Here is a 22,840-nt window from a genome sequence, read left to right as displayed (position 1 = left end):
AACTAAAATATTTTGACCTCTTTGAAGAACATGTAAGAAGAGCTTTCTCCTCTGTTTTCTTTTTTTTTTTTAAAGAAGGCATATGAGCTAACAACTGTTGCCAATCTTCTTTTTATCATTCTTCTCCTCAAAGACCCCAGTATACGTAGTTGTATATTCTAGTTGTGAGTGCCTCTGGTTGTGCCGAGTGGGACGCCACCTCAGCATGGCCTGAGGAGCAGTGCCATGTCCGCGCCTGGGATCTGAACCAGCAAAACCCTGGCCGCCAAAGCAGAGCACGTGAACTTAACCATTCGGCCACGGGGCCAGCCTCTCTCCCTTGTTTTCATAAATCTAGATGAACAACTAATTATAGTTTGTATACTGTTAAAAAAATAATTACCCCATAATGGCAAAAGAACAGACAAATAGATCAATGGAACAGAATAGAGAGCCCAGAAATAGACCCACAGAAAGACACAACTCTTCCTTGTCTTACTCTTCCTTGGTTACATCTGATAAACTCATTGTTAAGTTGAAAACATTGTACATTGAACCATCATAAATCAGGGACTGTCTGTAGTCAACTCATCCTTGACAAAGGCAGAACAATGGAGAAAAGATATTCTTTCAACAAATGCTGCTGGAACAACTGAACATCCATGTGCAAAAAAAATGAATCTAGACAGACTTTATACCTTTCACAAAGATTAACCAAAAATGGTTCACAGACCTAGATGTAAATCACGAAACTAGAAAACTCCTAGAAGATAACAGAAGAAAATCAACATTACCTTGGGTATGACAATGACTTTTTGGATACAACAAAGGCATAATCCATGAAAGAAATGATTAATAAACTGGACTTCATTAAAATTAAAAACTTCTGTTCTGTGAAAGACAATGTCAAAAGGATAAGAAGACAAGCCACAGACTGGGAGAAAATATTTGCAAAAGGCACATCTGATAAAGGACTGGTATCCAAAGTATACAAAGAATGGCAATAAGAAAATGAACAACCCGATTAAAGAAATGGGCAAAAGATTAAACAAAGACAACACCAAAGAAGGTATACCAATGGGAAATAAACATCTGAAAAGATGTTCTACATCATATGTCATTAGGAAAGTGCACATTCAAACAACAATGAGATATCACTACTAACCTATTAGAATAGCCAAAATCCAGAACTGAACACACCAAATACTGGTGAGGATGTGGAGCACAGGACTGCTAATTCAACGCTGGTGGGAATGCAAAGTGGTAAGCTCCTTTGGAAGACAGTTAGTCTTTACAAAACTAAATATATTCTTACCATACAATCCAGCAATCACACTCCTTAGTATTTACCCATAGGAGTTTAAAACTTATGTCCACACAAAAAGCTGCACAAGGATGTTTATAGCAGCTTTATTCACAATTGCCAGAACTTGGAAGCAACCAAGACGTTCTTCAGTAAGTGAATGGATAAACAAACTGTGGTATATCCAGACAATGGAATATAATTCAGTGCTGCAAAGAAAGGAGCTATCAAACTGTGAACAGATATGGAGGAAATTTAAATGCATATTACTAACTGAAAGAAGCCAATCTGAAAAAGCTACATACTGTATGTGGCCAACTATCCGACGTCCTAGAAAAGGGAAAACTATGGAGATAGTGGTTGCCAGGAGTTACGGAGGGAGGGAGGGATGAATAGGTGGAGCACAGAGGGTTTTTAGGGCAGTGAAACTATTCTGAATGATACTACAGTGATGGATACATATCATAATACGTTTGTACAAACCCATAGAATGTACAACACCAAGGTGAACCCTAACGTACACTGTGGGCTTTGAGTGATAATGACGTGTCAATGCAGGTTCGTTGACTGTAACAAATGTACCGCTCTGGTGTGGAATGCAGATGGTGGGGGAGGTTGTGCATGTGCAGGGATGGGAGCATATGGGAACTCTGTACTTTCTGCCCAACTTTGCTTTGAACCTAAAATTGCTTTAAAGAATGAAATCTATCTTTAAATAAAGGCAAACTAGGGATCGAATGTGGAAATAAAAAATACCCAAAATCCTCTTTAAATAATTTTCTTAAAATAACACACTTGAACCATTTAAGCATAAGACTTTCCAAGTGTTCTATTACCATGGATTGATCAGTTAGTTCTTTCTCAGCTTAGACTAAATTCCTGTTATCAAATCAACAGAAAACCAGATTAGAAGGTCCCTAACTCATGTGATTAGAACATTGTTTTCACACAGAAGAAACTTCCTTTCTTCCGTCTCAGGAGTTGAAGTTTGAGTCCACTAAAACCGGCTTCAAGCTTCACCTAAATCAGCCCGACAATGTTGTATGAAAACTATTTGGCCATTGTCAAATTCAAATTTATTCACCACAGATTCTCCATCCCTCAATTTCTCTTATTCTGAACCATGATGGAGACTTTATTAGCTAAAACATAATTAAGTGCTATTAATTTAAACACTTTTGGGTAAGAATTTCTGGGAAATGATGCTTTGTGCCCTGAGAAAAGGGAGAATCTCAAACTGTTAGCTAAGGACTGAGTTCACCGTCTGTTCCCACTGCAATACAATAGGTCCCTGGGGGGTTGCCACACATGTTTGTTATATAGGTTGTGTTCAGCACAGCAACCTTCTGGTACTTTCATTCATTTGATAAGTGGAATGTATTTGGTATGTTCTAATGAGTCTCAGACATTCTAGCATGATGAGCTGAGAGATTTTTATCAGGTGGAAAATAGCTTTGGGATGTTTGTGAAAAGCTGAGGACCTTTGTAAACTTAACAATATTTAAGAAGAAGTTTGTTATTAAAAGTTGTAAGTTGCAACTATATTATAAAACATTTTTCTACTCATTTCATTCATGTCCATTTTCAATTCCAGAATTAAGCTTTTATAATCTCTGTCATTTTGTGCTAAGCAGTAGAGAGTTAGGAGAAATTCCAAAGATGGTACTAACTCTATTTTTAACTTCCCAGTGACTTTATCTTGAAAGACCAATTACTTAGGCACTCGATTTCTTTTTTTGTTCCCACTTACTGCAAAGGACATAATCATTCAGATTATCTTGATCGCACAATTCTGTAACTTCCTTGGAAGAAAAATTTCATCAATATAAAGTTTGAGATTTAATTATAGTATATTTTGTGTTGCTCTTTTTTGCAGAGAACCACTAAAAATAGGTGTGATTTTAAGAAATTGTGGTAAAATATAAACTGCCTTCCATCTTCTTTCTCATTTTGTGGATTGAAAGACACCCTGTTGAAATTCCCCTGCTACCCTCACCCCACTCACTTCTCTCCCCTGTTGAAACCATACCCATCCCACAACATGTTTCCCTGCAAGACTTTCTGGATTGCCCCCAACCAGATGTGCTCTCACCCTTCCTTGAACCCCATTGTATTTTTTACTTTTCTTATGGCACTTCTCACATTCTGTCTCTTATTAACGCTATTGCCATATTGCCTATTCATTATTGAAAAGACCTTCCTTAAAGCTGGGGCTCATTCTGTCATCTTTGGCCTGGAGTTTTGGACGTATTAAGCACGCATTAAATATATGTTTGACTGACTTGGTGCTTTGGGTTTGGGAGAGGTGGCCGTGGGAGCCATTTAAAATAGAGTAATAGTCTTGAACTATTTCAAAACCCTTACACATATGCATCAAAATCTTTTTTGGGTTTCGTTTCCTTGTTGACCATGGCATGATACTCTCACAATACTTCTCCCCAGGGGAGCCCATTCTTTTCTGATGACCTCAGCTACTACCTATAAACCAAATACTTCCAAAGTTTTATTTCTGGTTCCTCAAGACAGCATTGCAACTACCTATTGAGTTTATGCATCAAAGAAAAGTTAATTTGCTTTCATATTTTGTTATCTTTAAGAGAAATGTTAATGACATATTTTTTTTAAAGTACACATATACCACATTAGAACAATATATTGTTTTTTCCTAGGAAAATTCTAGTCTTTCTAAAAGAAATAAGTTGGTTAACAGAGAAGCCTGCAATAGAATTAAGAATCCTGGAATTTAGTCCAGTTTGTCACAGATTATTTTATGAGACCTTGTAGAAGTCACTTAATTGTCTGTGAACCTCATCTTCAAAGTCAGAAGTGTTGTCATTATTTGCCTGCTTCACTGCACTGAAAAACTCAAATGAGATAAAGCATGTGGCAGCACATGAGAGAGTACACCGAGGCGGGCAGAGACTAGGCGAGCGGCTAAGGGCGCGGGCTCTGGAATTGGACTTCCTCGGTTTGAATCGTGATGTTGCCCTTGCTCCTTGGTGTGCCTGTTTCTGACACATCCTCTATAAAATTGGAGGATAGTAGTACATATCTCTAGAGCTCTTAGGAGGAGTAGGTGAGAAAATCATTGAAAAGCACTTGGCCCTATATCTATTATTACTCTAGTGGTGTGCTTTCAATAGCGAATTGGTTAAGATCTTTTAATTTCCCAAAGAACTTTAATCTACATTACATGTCCCAAATAAACAACTAATAGATACATTTCCTGGAAGGGCCTAAATGATTAAATAGTTTTGTAGAAAAGAATTTGTCTGTGTGTAGTTAACTATTATATGGTAGACCAAAAATCTCTTAAATTTGGTAAGTACAGAAACGGTACGACCATCTTTAATACTCAAACTAAATACCTAGTGCTCAAAAGCAAATACGATTTTAGTCCCAGGAGTGAAACTTGACTTTCAACCTATTTCTATATTCCAGTTTATGAAACAACTATCCTCTGGACTCCAATCTATTGATGTCAAAGAGAGTTTAGCTTTTTTATCACATGTAGTTGCTCAGCTCCGATGTACATCCACTGAGCAAAAGCGGCCTGTATGTATAATACAACGCACTGGACATTTTTGGTTAGCAAACTCTAGAGCAAAAAACCGCCTCTGGTAGCCTATTTTGACAATTCTTATAATTTGCGGTGATGTTTTCATTACAGTGTGTCACACAGGAAGCCACAAAAGGATTAGACATAGACCAACTCATCCACATTTCTTCCAGCCAGTAATCACATTGCTGCCCGCCAGCGACCCAAACTTCCTTAGTGCCAGCTCTTCCATTTACTAGATAGCGTGGCCCCTAAACTTGTTAAGAAATGGATGCGCCACAGAGTCAAAAATGCCATTATCTGTGTTTTATTAGGCTTTGTGATTTGATCTTCCCGAAATATCTGAGCCCACAACAAGATGAATGTCGAGTATGACAAAAATATGCCAGTGGGATTTTGAAAACCACAGAGAAACTCTACGGGAAATATTAGGAAAGAAGAGGGCAAGAAACAAGTGACCTGGGAAAAAAATATAGATACCATAAAATTGGATCCACGCTATACCCTCCTTCTGGTCTTACAGGGTAGATTTTGAAAATCCAGAAATCATATGGACTTTATCCAAACCTGAATTTTTGAAAAAGCCATAGCTTTATTGGACTAATAAAAACCAGGTAATACATTTGCTGACACAATGGAAAGACCACATTGGAAACTTTATATTTGATGGCTTTTTTCTCTAGTTCCTGAGTTACTTTTTGTAGGTATGAAGGTGCCTAATGTCCTAAAGAGTAAAAACACTATTTTAAAACTGAGTCTCTTCCTCCACCCATCCTTAAATAACTATATATACACACCCATATATATACACACACATACATATATAAACATAAATATATATACACATGCACACACACACATACACATATATACATATTATATATATATCTATATATCTTGGACCCTCTTCTTGCTCTATACTTGGTAATCTTTTTCATTTACATAACTTTACCACCTATAAATCAATAACATCAAAATGCTGTTTTCTTGGAGCTGGCCAAGTGGCATAGACATTAAGTTTGAAGGCTCTGCTTCGGCAGCCCGGGTTTGCAGGTTCAGATCCCAGGTACAGACCTACACACTGCTTATCAAGCCACCCTGTGGCAGGCGTCCCACATATAAATAGAGGAATATGGGCACAGATGTTAGCTCAGGGCCAATCTTCCTCAGCAAAAAGAGGAGGATTGGCAGCAGATATTAGTTTAGGACTAGTATTCCTCAAAAAAAAGAAAAGGTTGCTTTCTCGTCCTAACCTCTGTCCTGAACTGCAGATTCAAACTTTTCAACTGCTGAGCACAGTTATCCACAAGGATGCCGCATCATTCATAAATTCAGCTCTCAATTTGATTAATTAAAAATAGTGTAAACTTCTACTTCCACATATTCATTTTTATATTTTACATTACTGTAAGCCTATATATTGCACAAAATCATGTATACTGCTTTTTCTCCTCATAGTTACATCTGGATCCTGCCATCAAAAGGCCTTTGTGATTGGATGTTTTCTTCTCATTGCCTCCCATAGCATCTTTTGTATACTTCTATCATAATATTCTATACAGCAAAATAATTATTCATTTTCCTGCCTGTGTTCCTGATTGCAGTGAGAATTGTATCTGCAATGAGCATTATTTTTTATTGATCTTGCATCCCACCATCCAGAACAGTGCCTAGAACAAAGGAAAAATTCAATGCTGACAAATGGATGAATCGATCACGTAACTCATAAGACTGACTTTATTATCTTCACCCTTTACACTGTTACAATTCCTTAGTTCGGACATTACACAATTATGTCTTCCACCTATCCTTTATTGATGTATAAGACACATTTCCCTAAACCTTACAGCTCATAGTTACATCACTGGTGAACTGTTTGGAGATGTTAGGAGAGCAATGACGTATGTTGTCATATGATTTTCAATGTCATGGCTTAGAGTGGAGAACGGGCAAGAATTAATTACCTTTGACTGTCTCACAAAAGTATAAATATAAGCAGGTCTTTGAGCCCTTCAATGACTTGCAACCTCTCCCAACTTTCTGCATCCATCCTACCAATGTAGATGTGGAATTCACAGAGATGGCATGGCTGATTCCACCCAAGAGACATGTTTCTAGGCCATACCGTTTATACCACACACCCTCAAAATTCTTCCTGTAGTCCTAGTTTCAACATTTTAAAATCAGCAGTAATTATATGATAGATTTTGTTGTTATTTTATTATTTAGGTAAAGTATTTTAAATGTTATTTAAAACATTTTGGAGAAATATTAATGAATAACATTGTTAGCTGATGGAGATCTGAGAATATCAATGTTTTTTATTCTTATGAAAATACTTCCCCAATTTTAGCCTTTTTTTTATAAGTTGCATTTCCTTGGAACCTTTATTCATTCAAGAAATACGGCTGTGTGCCAAACAGTCTTTCATACATCATTAAAAAATTATTTTTAATCCTGACCTCAGGAAGCTTACATTCTAGTGAGGAAGACTCACAATAAACAAGGTAATTAAGTAAAAAGCAAGTATGTTAAACAATGAAAAATGCTAGGAATCAAAATTAAGCCGAGAAAGGGGATAAAGAAGGGACATGCTTACATCTTAGGTAGAGTAACCGGCGAAGACCTCGCTGCAAATATGACATTTGAAGGAAGACCTGACAAAAAGTGAAAGAGTAGAGCCATGCAGATTTCCAAGAGAGAGCATTCTCAACAGAGACAAAAGCAAGTGCAAAGGGCCTGAGGCAGAAGTGTACCTGGTGTATGATAGGAAACATAAGGCAGCCAGTGATGCTGGAGCTAAGGGAGCCAGGCAGCAAGCAGGTAACAGCTGTGTAGGTGTGGATGTGTGGATGAGGGGGGAATAGAAGGGATGGCAGATTGGATAATCCCTTGTAGATCATGTGAGAATTTTGGCTTTACTCTGAGAGAGGTGGAAAACAATTGAAAGATACTGAGAAGAAGAGAGGCTTGTTCTTATATTTTAGCAGGATAATTTTGGCTGCTGCACTGAGAAGAGATCAAAGAAAGCTAAGGCTCAAAGCAGAGATACTAGAAGGCATTGTAGTGATCTAAGGGAGCAGAGGAAGAAGTGATGAAAAGATGGATTCTGGATATTCTTTGAGGGTAAAGTTTATTTTTTTTCCCCATTGGATGTGATGGGTAATAATCTAGACATATAATATCAATTTCCCACCCTCTTTACCTGTAATTGCTTCCTCAAATTTAGGCAGCATTGTTGAATTTTTCTTAAACTTCTACCCGTTTTCCATGTCCAGTCAATCAGAGAAGTCTACCATTTCTAATTCTAAAACATTTTCAAAAATGTTTCCTCCTTCCTTCCTTCCCAGGCCTGCTACTCTGCTTACTGACCCTCAGTGTTTCTTACCTAACAATTGTTATAATCTTTTAATGGGCCTCCATGTTTCCAGTTTCTCCCATCTCTAATCCATCCTCCTCAAGGCTACCAGAACAGGATTTCCAAAGAACAGATCTGTGTCCCTCTGGTTAAAATTCTCTGTAGAGCCACATTGCTACAGAACAAGTCCCAAAGGCTCTCCTTTTCCAGCCTCATCACCCAGAAATCCAGCCACACCTGACCTCTCGCCATTCGTCAATTCTTTCTCGTCCATGAGCTCATTAGCCTTTGCTCATTCTGTGCTCTGTTTGAAATTCACTTTGCTTTATTACCTTCCCTCTGACCCATCCCCACAGGCCTGAGAAAAACTCCATCAACCCCAGCCTTGTGTCCCCAAGGCACTTGTTTGTAGTACAACAGGGAACCTACGGCTCAGTATTATGGCTAGTGGTACGACCATCTCCCATTCTATCCATTTTATTTAATGCTTAGTCCATAAAGGATGTTCAACAAATATCTGAGAGCTATTGAAACATATACTAAATCCATAATGTGTCTTATGCCTTTTGAAGCTTCGTTTGCCCTGGGCTGACACTCGGCCAGCCCAGTGACCACCCCTTTAAAATTACATGGCAGCAATATACATATATAGATCTATCACAGTCATTCAGAGGGGTGTCCCCAGGAAGGAGCCTAAAAAAGTCAAAGCAAATGGCCCTTTCTCATTCCTTGTCGTTTTTGATTACCCAAATCATTTGTCAGTGTTTCAAAAAATTACTTACCAAACTCTGTTCTCTGCCAGCACATTGCTCTTTCCTTTTATTTGTCTAGTGGTTATTTTTCTGCCGTCTTTGCTGATTCTCATTTCTCTCTTAACAGTAGTATCCTCATCTGTGCTACCATCACACTTCTCATCTGCCAGTCCTCTCCATTTCTTTGCAGACGTTAACAACTCATAAATCTAAAGCTATGGCCTGAGTTCTCATCTTGTCTCCCTTCCTGTATTTCCAACTCCTCGTATGCCAAGAGTATTCACTGCATCTTCTTCATAATCATTATCCTTATTTCAGCTCTTCTTCCCAATTATCCCTTTTTGTCTGAGGTAACTACTACCATAATTACTCAGCTTCAAATATTAAGCTTATCTTTCTCTCTTTCTTTTAACTCATCCTTTACATCTAACATAATAAATATTTCTTCAAAATTCTTTTTATTCTTCATTGCCTCAACTCTAGCATCCACCAATATTACTTTATCTCTGTAAGAGCAGCCAAACTGGTCCTATTCCCTCTAGAATCTTCCCCTCCCTAGTCATTCCGCCTATGGGTAAAAGGCTACTTAGAGTAATCATGCTGGATGTTGTTTGCAGGTAAATCCTAAAATCTCCATGACCTAACACACACTCGTATTAACGTCCAATATAAGTGTTTCTGATCAAGCAATCTCCATTCAAGAATTCAAGATCTTTCTGTCTCATGGCTCCACCCATATCTAGGTGCTCAGAGTGCCTCCATTCATCCAGTAGATAGAGAGGGCACACCCACTTCTTAACCACTTTGACAAAGAAGTGACACATATCACTTCCACTCAAAGTTCATTGGCCAAACTTCTATCACCTAGCCTCACATAACCAAAGAAAGACTGGGAAATAAGTCTAGCTGTGTCCCCAGGAAGAGCAGAAAATGAATTTTTGTAAACACATAGCAGTCTCTGACACATTCATCTTTCTAAAACAGGGCTCAGAACCTTGCCCAGGGACAGTCTTCCCTAAAAGAATGAAGCTCCAATCCTCAGCCTAAGCGTCAAGACCTTTACATTGTGATGCCACTGTTGTTCGGATAAAGGATAAATTTCTTGAGACCTAATCAGTTACACCACGAAGAGAGATGCCTTTTCTACCTACTTCAAGGCTAACCCTGAAGAATGGCAAGTCTTCCCAATTTTTAAGAGATTGTTGAACTAACCAAAGCAACCATACTACTATCTGGGTCAGTGGCGATGTAGATGTTTTTACTTAACATCACAGGACACTTGAGAAGAAACAGCCCTGCTTAATGCTGCTAAGAAAAACACTAGTCCATTGACTGTCACCTGTGGCCAATTAACCAGACCACTTCATTTCCGAGCTCATCGTTGTGGCTGTCTTGACACTCAGTAACATCAAATGAGAACAACTTTAGCCAAACCAGTCATGCATTATCTCCACTCTGAGTAAGATGACAGATAATCAGGTAAGCACAGCCACACTTTTATCATTTCCATTCAACTAAGTTAATATAGGAATGTGGTTGAGCAGTTAGATCCAAATTTTAGAACTAGATAAATCCTGCTCTTACAAACTGCATGAATCTGTGCTTCCTTTTATAGAAGAATAAAAGCACAAATCCCAACTACCTGTCACTTAAAAAAAAGGAGGAATTATATCACTATTAGCCAAAGATATAAACATTGCGGCGGGAGATCTGCTCCAGCTTGCAGATGCTTCAACCTGTCAGTACTCTCTGCATTACACTACCTTCTCCTTATGGCATCAACTCCAGAACACAGTCAAAACAATACAAGTGGAGAGGAGATACTCTGAAGGCAGAGTGACATACAGCCACACAGTCACTAGTTTGAAGGAAGAGAATTACAGTTTTTGCAAAGTGGAAGTCTGTCAGTCAAAATGACACATGGCCTTTTACTCATCGGACAGTCTATGCACATTGTATAATAGCTCCTCCAACTGTTGGCAAGAAAAGAGAGGTGGTGAAGGCAGGTATTGCTTGAATTCCAAATAGCAGGAAAATTTTGTATTGGGTTCTGCAGTTCACAGCACCAGTAGTGCCACAAGTGAGAACGAAAAGAAAATAATTATAAACATTGAAGAGGAGAAAAACATATACACCTGTATTTTTTTTTCAGCTTTGCTGAGGCATTTTCTGTTATTTTTTGGTGGGAAGTGGGAAATAAGACCCAAGATGATTTCCTTAACTACACAAACAGAAGGAAATGTTACCCTAAACATTTAGGATGGCAGAGGCCAAGATCTATGTATGTATATGCAATTATATGCCAAATACTTAAAATCAGCCTTGCAAGTGAACTGAAATTCCCTCATAGCACGCCGTCATACCTGTTGACTAAAGCTCTCCAAGGTTGCAGTGATTGATAGAGGGACCAAACACTGTGTCTCATTCATGAGGAATAAGCAAATTGTGCATTTGTTCAACCAGTGCTTGTTGAATGTCTATCACATCCCTCAGAGGTTGTTTTTACCATTTACCAAAAGTAGATGCTGTTCTAGCACTGTGAATATAGCAGTGGCCACAACAGCCAAAATTGCTGCCCTGACGGAGCTCAAATACTCAGTCAGGGAATCAGACAATAGACACAATAAATAATAACATATAGAGCATATTAATTGGTAATAATTGCTCTGTAGAAAAATAATGCAGTCAAATGTCTTAGTCCAATTTAACTTCATGTAGGAAGATAGGCAGAATGGGGGTTACCATTATAAATAGGGTAGTCAAGACTCGGAGGTGTGAAGATGAGTTTTACCAATATCTGAGAGCAGAGTATTTAAGGCAGAGAGAAAAGCTTGTGCAAATGCCTGAAAAAAAGGAGTGAACCTGAAATACTCAAGGGAAAGCAAGGAAGGCAGTGTGGTTAGAGAAAGAATATACAATGGGGAAAGTCAGAAAAGTAGAGGGGAAAAGGACCAAGATTGTTCAGAGTTTTGCAGACAATTTTTAAATTTTTTGGCTTTGATCTGAGTGACACTTGATGTGAACAGAGGGGTGACAGGATGTTAGTGAAGTTTTAAGTGGATCACTCTGAATACTGTGTTGACAACAGACTGACAGAGATAAAGGTGGGAGCAGTAAAGCCAGTTAGGAGTCCCAAGAATGAAGACAGGAGATGATGGTAGCTTGGACCTGGATGGTAGCAGAGAAGGTAGAGAGAAGTGGTAAGATTCTGGAAATATTCTGAAAATGGAGTCAATAGGATTTCTTGATGGGATGGAATGGACGTAGTACATGAGGGAAAAGGAGAACCTAGAATGATTCCAGGTATTCTGTTATTTGTTTTGCTTTTTTAGCAACTGGAGATAGGGAAGACTGTGGGTAGAGCAGGTTTTAGGAGAAAAGTCAGGGGTTCTATTTTGAACATGATTACTTTGATGTATGTATTAGACATCTAAATGGAGGCATTTATAAGCAATTGAATAAATGACTCTAAATTGAGTTCTACTTTGGAGACGTAAATTTGGAAGTAGTCAATGTAAATACGATGTTAAAAAGAGATTTCAAGAGACTGAGTACAGATAAAGAAGAGGAGAGGTCCAAGGATGAGGCCTTGGCACACTTCAGTATTAAGAGAATGGGAAAATGAACAGAGACTAAGAAAGAAGATAAGAGAAGTGGCCGCTGTGGTAGGAGGGACATCAGAAACCAGGTGAAAAATTTATTTCAAAAATGGAGGGTTATCGTTAATGTCCAACACTTTTGTTAGCTACAGTCAGGTCACTTGGTATCCAGTCTAACTGGGTGTGTTCTGCAATTCAGACTAAAGCTGATATTAGCAATCAGAAAAGAGAAGTGCTAATAATAATAGTAATATATTACATTATATTCCTACTATGTGCCAGGCCTTTTACCAAGCATTTTACAATCACAGTTGCATTTAGTACTCTCTAAAACAATATTAAATAAAGATTTTTCCCCTCTAAGGCTCAGAGCATTCTTGTGATTTTCCTGAGGTCACACAACCCTTAAGAAGAAGAACTGGGACACAAAACAGGATACTACCACTCACTGTGCTTAGAACCGCTAGGCCAGAGTGATGCCATCTCACCCTGCAGTCTTCATTATTCGAAATTTCCAACTTTTAAAGAGCTTTAATAGCTTTAAGAAAAGAACTTCTGTAAAAGAAAGGGGGAAATAGCAACTGAATAACTAATGATAAAATGTCTTGGAAATTATACCAACTATGGCAACGTGAATATACCTGGTCACCTTCATAGACCGTTTGATTACATAGTGCTGCATTCAAAGATAGAGAAATTCGATTCCAGAAATCTTGGAGAACAGTAATTTCTCAATTTCTTAAAACTATAAAATATGACAGTGTCAGGGACAGGGGATACAGAGCATTCAACATAAAATGCTTTGTAATATCTTATTTGACGTATTTCCCTCTCCCCCAAATTTACAACTACCTATCTCACGATACTTGACTCTGGCACTCTCTCTGCCCACTGGAACTCTGACAGATAAAACTGCCTGCCTCATTTGTGAAGCAGAAGTGCATCGAGCCCTACCATGGGATCTTGACTTCTCTGTGCCTCATCTCTTCATCTACAAAATGCAAAGATGATAGTATCTCACTCTAGGGTTGTTGTGTGGATTAAATAAGTTACTATATGTAAGTGTTTCAAACAGTGCCTGATACATAGCAGATGCAAAATAAATACTAGCTAGTATGTATTGTCACAGCATCTCTCTGGTTATATCTTGGTGGTGCTCCACAGAAATTAACAATCTCTATATCTGCTACCCTGGGACTCCTCCTACTCACATTACTGAACCTCATACTCAACTTCCTTCCCCTTTCTTTACCAAGCTGCCCATGATTCCTCTTGGGCACTAAGATCCTTTGAAGCTCCTCTTAGCAAGTCCTGGAGCAAAATGTGTCAGGTTTCTGAGGTGATACCACCCTCCTGCAGAGTCTGTGTTGCTGGTAATATAAGGAAAAAGATATATTCACTTAATTCTCTCCCTCATGGGAAAGAAGTCCTTGCTAAAACAACAAAAGCAAAGATGGCATCATCTCTTGCCTCCCAAATTTCCGAGCAGCCTGAGTTTGCTGAGGTCTGCAAAACACTGAGGAATGGGAGCCTAGAGAACCAAAACACCTCCACTTATGATGCCATGCCACTCCTGCAGCAAACAAGGAGGCAAGGCTCTAAACTGATCTTAAGCAGCCGCTTCAGGGTTTACGATCTGCTTGTTCCTGCCTGGGGAGACCTGATTTGCTGGGGTTCAGACTCCATGAAACTAAAGTATAGCCATACCATTCCAGCTGCCCAAATCACGCCAGCATCTCAGGCCAAAACTTAAATCGTTGTTTGTGTTCCTGGAAGTTTGCTAGGGTCGCCTCTTTTTCCTTCAGAAAGAATCATGATGGCTCCTTGGTTTGGTAATAAAATCCAAAAGGTTGCATACACATAGGAAATCTGCTTCAAGTTCCAGATTGACCACGCTTCAGTTTACTGCCCCCTGGTGGATGGTCCACAGTTCCAGTTGCTTCATTCTGAACACTGAGGTTTAAATACTTCCCTCTCGTGGATTCATAGCTGTCAATTCAAAACGTGGATCTCAGCTATTCTCCATGGCAATTCTCAGCGAGTTTGAATCTATGGATGATCTGAATGCCTGTAGATTCTCACTTAGCTGGTGGTGTTTCCCTGTTCTGAGGTTATTTATCTTTGTTCCAAGTTAGTGGCATTTCTAACCATGTTTAGAGACCTTTGCTCCAGTCCCTGGCATAGCACCTCCCATTAATTTCTCCAGTTTCTAGGAGAGCTGGCCTCTACCTGTGGGCTCAAAGCCTGATTAAAATTCCAGTCCCACGGATGCAGCCAAGTCCCCAGGGATTTGTTCTTGTCCAGTGAGGTAATGCAAAAGCAGTGAACGAGCCCAAGCATGGCTGTCACTGACCTCTTCTCCATTTCCAAGAACGACTTCAATTTCCTCAGTAAATGGGTGTCCGTTGAGTTGAAGTTAAAAATCAATTTTCAGCCTGTTTGTTCAGAAGGGAAATTTTAAGACTTCCTCTCTTGACCCTCAGCTATTAATCTCAAACCAACCAACATGATGCTGCAGCACACAGACTGACAGCACCACATCTGCCCCTCCCAGAGGGCTGTTCCCCAGCAAGCCAGATGCAGCAGCCATGTTCCCTGTGACGAAATTCTAACCATCACATGGACTACGCTAACTTTATCTCATCTGAGAGCTTTATCTTTAAAAGCTATCCCTAGCCAGTTAGAGTCTGGCTTATACATAATACAAGGAAGTTATTCTCTCCTCCTCTCTCCCCTTTCTCACCTCAAGTTTCCTCCCCAGCAACTTACCACTCCATCCCCATGAGCTTAGAGTTCTAGCTGTTGGATACTCCTTCTTACTTTACTGTTTTCTGATTGATGTTCCTGACCTTCCCATCCAGAGGATTTATCTTCTAGAAGATAAGAGACTGAGTCCCTTCAGTGAGCTCCTCTTCTCTTGATGCTTTTGGCTAATCCATCATATAATACACTGTTGAATCTAAGTTCTACCTGGACATTGTATGTATTGATACAGATTAGTTCCTCCTGTCTTTGATGTAGTTCTAGAACTATATGGCCTACTCCTAAATCTCTCCCAAACCTCTGCATCTATCTTTGCCTACTATAGATATATTCTGTAGACAAATATATGAATAACAAAAGGAGCATTCCCATATGTCCATACTTTGTGAAACTGCACAACACCACCTTATGCAATTTCTTCAACTGAAATAACCATGCAGTCCAAATTTCCTAGTACTCATTTCCATATGATTACAAAACATAGATCGTCATATCAAAGGTGCACTTTCAACTTAGTTCTTGGGTAATGATGTGAATCCAAACTCCCATATGTAGCCCAGATATAGCCAACTCCCACTTGAACCAGTCTCTGCGTGGCATTGCACACATAAAACAGCAGTCTGACCACAGAAGGCCTGAAGTATTATGTAGATCTTGATTGTGGATTGCCTTTAATGGATAATGTGGAGAACTTACCCAAAATTTCACAGAAATTCTTCCTAAAAATTATTTTTGGATATCTCTCTTTCACCCAGGCTCTCCCTCTTGCGGAAGTTGCCTCTTACTCTCTCTTCATGCTCACTTCCTGCCATGTTTCTCTCCCTCCTACTCGCCCTGGCATGGCTTACACATCTAGAGCTCTCAACATGTGAATCTCCGTAGTACCATCTGCAGTCCCCATGGAGCAGCATTTGTCTTCTGTTCAGAATGCTCTTCTCATAACAGAAAGTTTTCATGGAATTATGTTGAATAAAAATACGAATGCTCTGCTTTGTTAAACTTTCAGCTTATGAAGTATACAATCATTCACGTACCCACTGAATTATTCTACAAATAGAAATCATTTTTAATCACTTCTTCTGGATGTCCCTTTCTTATTTTAAGCCTGGAAATCAATTTAAGATGGTCCTAGATGGGGGAAAGATCATAACAAATAGTTAGCAATATCATAATCTATCATCGGAAATATGAAAGAATGCAAATCTATTTTAGATGAACAGACAATAATGGAGTATGATAATTTCATCTTGCTTAGAATATGCATGTGTGTGTCTATATTTTTTACTAACATAGAGATTCTCTTGCTGTATTGATATCCACATTTCTATTTGTTCACTTACATTTACACATTTGGGAATACCTATACCTCATGCTGTATTCCTCTCTACAGGATTTCATGGCCCTAAGGGCCAATTTTCAGAGACCAATGCATCTTGTCGGACTAGGTCTGAGACTAGGGTCTGAGAAGAATACTAAGGACTTTGATGGATTATCACTAAAACTGAACTGTGCTGAAAAGTTGTAAATCTTCAAGTTCCCTCAGGCTTAGATGAGACTGATTACTAGAAGGATCATCAAAGTCACCAAGCTGTCTTGAGCCCTAAAAAGTACATTAAAAAGGGCATCATCTACCAAAAATGTAAACAAGTGTAATACACATTCCAGGCATATGAAGTTCAGGCACTAATCATCTCAGATAAATGATAAACAAATGATGAGTTACATGTAAATCAACAATGTTGTCAAAACATTGCCCTTTTAATCCCAGATAAATGATGAAGTTTATAAAAGGAGATTTTTGAGGGTCGTAGAAGATTGTTTAAACATACGTGGAGAGTGGTTTAAGTGCTAATCCATTGCCATTTATGTAAACTGCATTTCTATCATCAGTCTTTGCAGCATAAAATTGCCTCATCATTTTGTAAATCCATAGACCTAGTTGAAACGAGTCCCTGCTGGAAACAAATTTTTCACAATAAGCCTGAAAGTTTTAAACTCCCCTCCACGTACATAGTGACACAGTCTTGAAAACCTCGGCTCAAGACGTGACAAAGTTGAAAGCACTTCACCGCTTTTATAGGATGTCACCCTCTCTCCAACTCTAAAAGATCTAACGATCCAGAAATGCCTCGACATCAAGATGTTTCACGAGATACTTTATAAATGAATCTGGATTCTACTGAAGCTGTTACACATCTGCTTTGCTTTATCAATAAAGAACGCAAACATGTTGACGGTTTCAGTCCAAACCCTTTTTGCAAGCAAGAAGGAAATGCAGAATGTTCAGCTAATTGCTAAGAGGAAATCCATATGTGTTATTTGCTTTCCATGAAAGGACAGGTCCTCTTGCTATTTAATTGATGAAATGTTGTACACAAAACTGACAGTGATTAATACCATTCTAAGATGCCATTTTAAGAGCTGTAAGTGTAATGCTCTGGAATATGTTCTTTGACATTTACATTGCTATTTGCTAGGTATAAAATCTAGTTCTTGCCTTAAGCATTTATATTGGGGGAAAAATGTTAAGTAATTTCAAATGGCAATGTCTTCCCGGGGAGCCAATCTTTAGAAAGACTTTTTTTCACTTTTTGTCCCTGATAGCCATGTTAAAAACAAACAAACAAACAAACATTGTGCTATGGATTCATCTAGAAACATTTATCAAGCACCCGGAGGATATTTTATGTGATTTCCTCCTAATGTGCTGCTTCCTACAAAGGCTAGATGGGCACAGAATGCCCCAAATCCAAGGGGCACGTAGTAAAATGAATAACTTCTTAGCAGCCTTTTCCGTCCATGGTCCCTTCCCTACATACACACATAGAACTCAGCTGAGAAGTCTGTGCTCCAGTGAGCCCCAAGACAGTACACAATGGCTCTCACATTTCCTTATTTGATGCAGTCTCGAAAGGAGTTCAGGTTCAAGCCTGGGTTTTCTTTTGTAATCTCCAGCACAGAGAAGGATATGAAGGGCTTGTTTTTTCTTCAAAGGATTCACAGTTCATCACGCTTAAGCTTTCCACAGCCCTGTGACCTCTCAGATTTCCTCCTCACCCTAGTGCGTTATTGCCATCCTGAATTACTTATATCTAACAGAGATAACAAAGTCTCTCTTTTGCATCTGCCTTAGACATTATTCCTGATACCACAAGTATTCAGACACCAGAATTTTGCAAAAACAAACCATGCAAAATAAATCCAACAGACCCTATTTCCTGAATGTTTTGATAAGAGGATACCATCAGTTTCTGCTCTGTACTCCTCATGCCTCGTAGAGAGATGAAGGCAGGCACCACCAGTGCAAATATTTTTAGGAGCCAAGCAGGCAAGTACGACAGGAAAAGACAGCAAGGTGACATGGGCACAATGTTAAAGGTTCCCAATGCTACCTTTAAAAAAGCAAAATTGCAAATAAGATGAGTGGCAATTAATGCTGGCCTCTGTGATAGAGGGATTCGTGGAGCCTGTGGCAACCTTGCCCATCTTAAATGGCCAGCAGTTATTAAGCTCCATCCAATTGTTTTGCAGGCAAGAATATTAGCCCAGTATTGCCAAAACATGGTTTCCCAAGGAGCTGGAAATCAAGACTTTTATGCGAATTCTCCCAATTTTAAAGTGATGACAACTAAGTCAACTAAAAGAAAAAAACCAGACATTTTGTGGAGTAGTATAAATGTGCAGGCCAAATAAAATCTCGTCTGTGGATCAGATCAGGTCCTCAGGCTGAGAGTCTGCACCTCTAGTCTTGGCAATGCTCAGAAAAAACAGTTCAGATTTTAATTCAAGCACAAGATTCACTACGACTTAAACTAAGACTTTGATGCTGAGAACACTTCCAAAAGCTAAATCTGGAGTTCTGCTACTCAAGTCTGCCCTGACGTTTCTCGTCAGAGCCAGATTCTGTAAAAACCTAAAGGAAGCTGATTCTCTGGTCACCTATCATTCATCCTGAACATGGGAGGATGGAATCCATGATGTCCAGTATAAACACCAGTAACCAACTGCAGATAATTCAATTTCCATCCACTAATCTCTTCAACTATCCAGAAGGTCTTCAAGACAGAAAACAAATCGTAAGGAAAGATGAAAGAAGTTGAGTTGAGGTGATAATAAAAATCAGAAATGGCAGCAAGGGCCCAGTAAACATTCTGAAATTTGGAGAAACAGAAGGATTAGTTTAGAGGCAATGAAAGCAGCGATATGGTGGCAATTTAAGCAATTGAGCAACTGCATAGCACTGATGGAATCCCAGTGCTTTCATGGGCCACCAACCAACTGAAACATCCTCCTCCTCTTGATGTCTAGGCATACAGGACGGCTTATGAGCCTCCATGTGTTTGTGTTTCCTATGATAGCCTGCTTTACTGCCCCAGGATCCCTGATGCCGACACATACACACCCTTACCCCACACACATTCTGAGTTCAAGGACTGAGCAATCAGCTTTCCAAACATCAACAGAAGTCTTCTATGCCAGTTTCAGTTCTATTCTGAAGATGCTGACCAGGGGAAAAAGTAAAATCCTCCATCCAAAACCCTGTCCTTGCTAATGGAAGGGCCATAGACTGCCAGCTGTCTTGTGCCAGCCCCTTTATGGTTTGTATTTGACAGATCAGTATCAAACCAAATAGCTATAGGCCAACCAATTAAAAAAAAAGTGGAGACCAGGAGATTCATGCCTGCTGGTGAAAACTTAAGCAGGCATGTGGGTAATATGAGTATGACAAGCTGGCAGCCCGCAGTCTTTTTGAAGTGAAGAGCAAACAAGTTGAGGATTTTTATAATGCGGGCTTTGTCTGGTAATTCAGCCAGAAGATTTACCAATACAGCTGCTTCCAAAAACTAAAACACATGGGGCCGAAAGCATTGCAACTTAAAGCAAACAAGATTCGCAGCCAGGACCAGCATTCCCAACAGCTGAAGAGTAGACACGCTCTGCCACTAAAAATAAAGTAGTGGCTAGATTTTGAATGTCTCCCAGACAGACCAAAAGTAAATGATGATGGACAATTATAAACTGTAAAAAGAATAACTAAAAGAGACTCTGATCAGTGTTTGAAGTAACAGCTACAGAAAGCTCTCTTGGGATGGAATGTGAGGGTCAGAGGGGCATCTGGGAAAGAGAGACATCGGTTATGGAAATAATGCTGAAAGTAAAAGAATAAAGATACCACAATTATTTTCTTGTGAAATATGTAGCACCCTCTACCCTTACTCTCAGGAAATATTTATAGATATGAAAATATATAATATATATCACAATTCAGCAATGATAAATGGACTTATATACTTTAAAAATATGCTATTCTAAAGTCTACATTCAAAACAAAGCTTATCTAGCTCCATTTTTTTTTTATTGCTCCTCACAAATTTGTTTCTGTCTCCAGTCCCTTTTCAAGGGGCCATATCCCCTAATGGCATATTAGCCTCCAGCCCAGTTGAATTTGAGCCTTCAGTGGCACAAGCACGTGAAAAGGCCCTATTGTTTCCATTGAAGAAAACCTGTTCCTGTCATTAACACTAGATCGCAAATATCACAGATCAATCAATCAATTCTCAAATGTTACATTGTGACTGCCCAAAGCCCAAAATACTAGAGAACAGCTAGGCCCAGAAAGTACTTGAGTTCCCCCTGCAAAATGGGTCAGTGATCTCTCACATCAAAAGGAGAAACTCTCCAACTTTCAACAGGTGGCCCCAAAAAGCTTAAAATGTAGTAGGCAATGAAGTGATGTGCACAGAGGATGAGTGGATTAGGAGGGCGTGAAGGGCTATTTCAGCCAGAAGTGCATTCTTCTGGGGGTGTAATTTGTGTTCCTACATCTATCTATACAATAGATTCCCCGTTACAGTAATTATTATGAATTATAGATAAGCACTCTGTGCGTAATGTTCTGCTCTCCATTTCCTACAAATCAAATTACCGAGGCTGATATTGGATTGTGAACGTATTTAGAAAATCCTTTTATGGTTGTTTGTTAAGCTTTCCTCTGCCAACAGGCTCCGATCTCTCCTTTGACCAGATGCCCCTAAAGTGCCTGCCTTGTAAATGACCATGCGCTGCAGAGGGAGGTTGGTGTAGGGTGGGGCCGACCAGGCCCTGGAATCACCATCCAGATCAACTGGGGGCTGATGGAGCCATCTTGACTGGGAAACCATTGAACCCTAAGCGGTACATGGTAGGTGTTCAGGAATTATTTGTTGAATGTCCACGCTGGTTATTATCCCAGAGAGGCTGCCAACAGAGACAGCCTCTACTGAGAAGGGTTTCTAAACTGGACCCTTAGACAATTACAGCTGTCTCCCTCAGGTACTTGACAAGGGGCATAATGGGCCATACCTGCCATTGTGGGTGGAGGAGGGGGATGGACCCACAAATTAGGCTACATCTGCACATGATTCATATTATGAAGAATTAGTCGCCAAACATTTGAATTGCTTGATCAGTTTATCAAATCTAATTGGGGGTACCTGCATAGCTCTTTAGATCATAATGATGGGTTGTGCGTATGTGTACATTTCAGAAGCCTGCAAGTAACCTGTAAAGTCTTCGAGCCTAAGGAGTTGCCAGGATCAGAGCTTCAGAGAAAAAACTCCTAGGCTAAAGCCACCCACCATTGCCTGCCCTTTCTATAAAGTCCCCATGCTCCAGATATAAGATATCCTCCTCAAAACTTACGTCCCTTCCCCCAGGACTATTTTATAGATGAGAGCTAGTTGTCACGTGAAATAAATCTTGCTATGATGTTAATGGCTGGCAAAGATACTCTATAATAAAAATAGCTAACATTTATTGAACACTTACTGTGTGCTAGTGACTGCAGTACATGCTGTATGTGTGTTATTTCATTTAATCTTCTCAACAACCTATTGAGGTTAGGAGTATTATTTATCATTCCCATCTGACAGATATGGAAATATCTAAATATTGTTGTCTTGCGCCAGTAGCTCTTGGATCCTCCCTGTACCTCATCTGCAAGACTAAGGGATTGAACTGCCTCAGTGATTTTCAGGATTTGGTCAAGCTCCCTTTGGGCCTGATTAAGATGGGATTGGAAGATGAGGGTAGCAAGGCTCTGTTTCCTCACCCAATTTCAACCCCAATGTTTCTGCTTTTGTCTTTTTACATGTTAGATTTAGGCATAAAATTCCTTTGGCAGGTTCTGAATCTTTAAATGTTTTGGAACCCACTAGTCTAGAACAGAGACCATAAACTGTTGACCCATGGTCCAAATGTAGCCTGCAGATTTTTTTGTTTGGCTCCAAAGATGTTCTGTTTTGCTTCAACTTGAAGTACACACCAACGTTTAAAATTCAGAGTAATTTATACAAAAACTGAGCCTCTCTTGAAAAATGTGATGTATGAGCATTCAGCAAGCCGTCTGCCCAGAAATCACGGTGTGAATAGACCCCCAGATGGTGTGTGCATTCTACAGTTCACCACAGCTCCCCCACAGCCCACTTCATTCAAGACTCTACTTATCCAACCCCTGTAGACATAGGAGTTCACAATCCTTAGTCTAGA

General features: G+C 39.4%; 1 long non-coding RNA gene across 2 annotated transcripts in view; it reads right to left on the bottom strand.

Moving 5' to 3' along the window:
* Positions 1–22,840, bottom strand: part of LOC138917323 (uncharacterized) — a 177,256-nt gene that overhangs the window by 79,519 nt on the left and 74,897 nt on the right. Inside the window, exon 1 of one of the 2 annotated variants that reach the window (XR_011425151.1) lies at positions 14,258–14,985. The exons of the other annotated variant lie outside the window; for it this stretch is intronic. This is a non-coding gene — a long non-coding RNA (uncharacterized lncRNA). Of the gene's footprint in view, positions 1–14,257; positions 14,986–22,840 lie in introns of those variants that run through there. 2 annotated transcript variants of the gene reach the window in all.

The sequence above is a fragment of the Equus caballus genome, chromosome 14, assembly GCF_041296265.1.
Source record: "Equus caballus isolate H_3958 breed thoroughbred chromosome 14, TB-T2T, whole genome shotgun sequence".
In the NCBI taxonomy this organism is placed as follows: Eukaryota; Metazoa; Chordata; class Mammalia; order Perissodactyla; family Equidae; genus Equus; species Equus caballus.
Note: the sequence above shows the minus strand (reverse complement) of the source record. Positions and strands in the feature narration are given on the sequence as shown.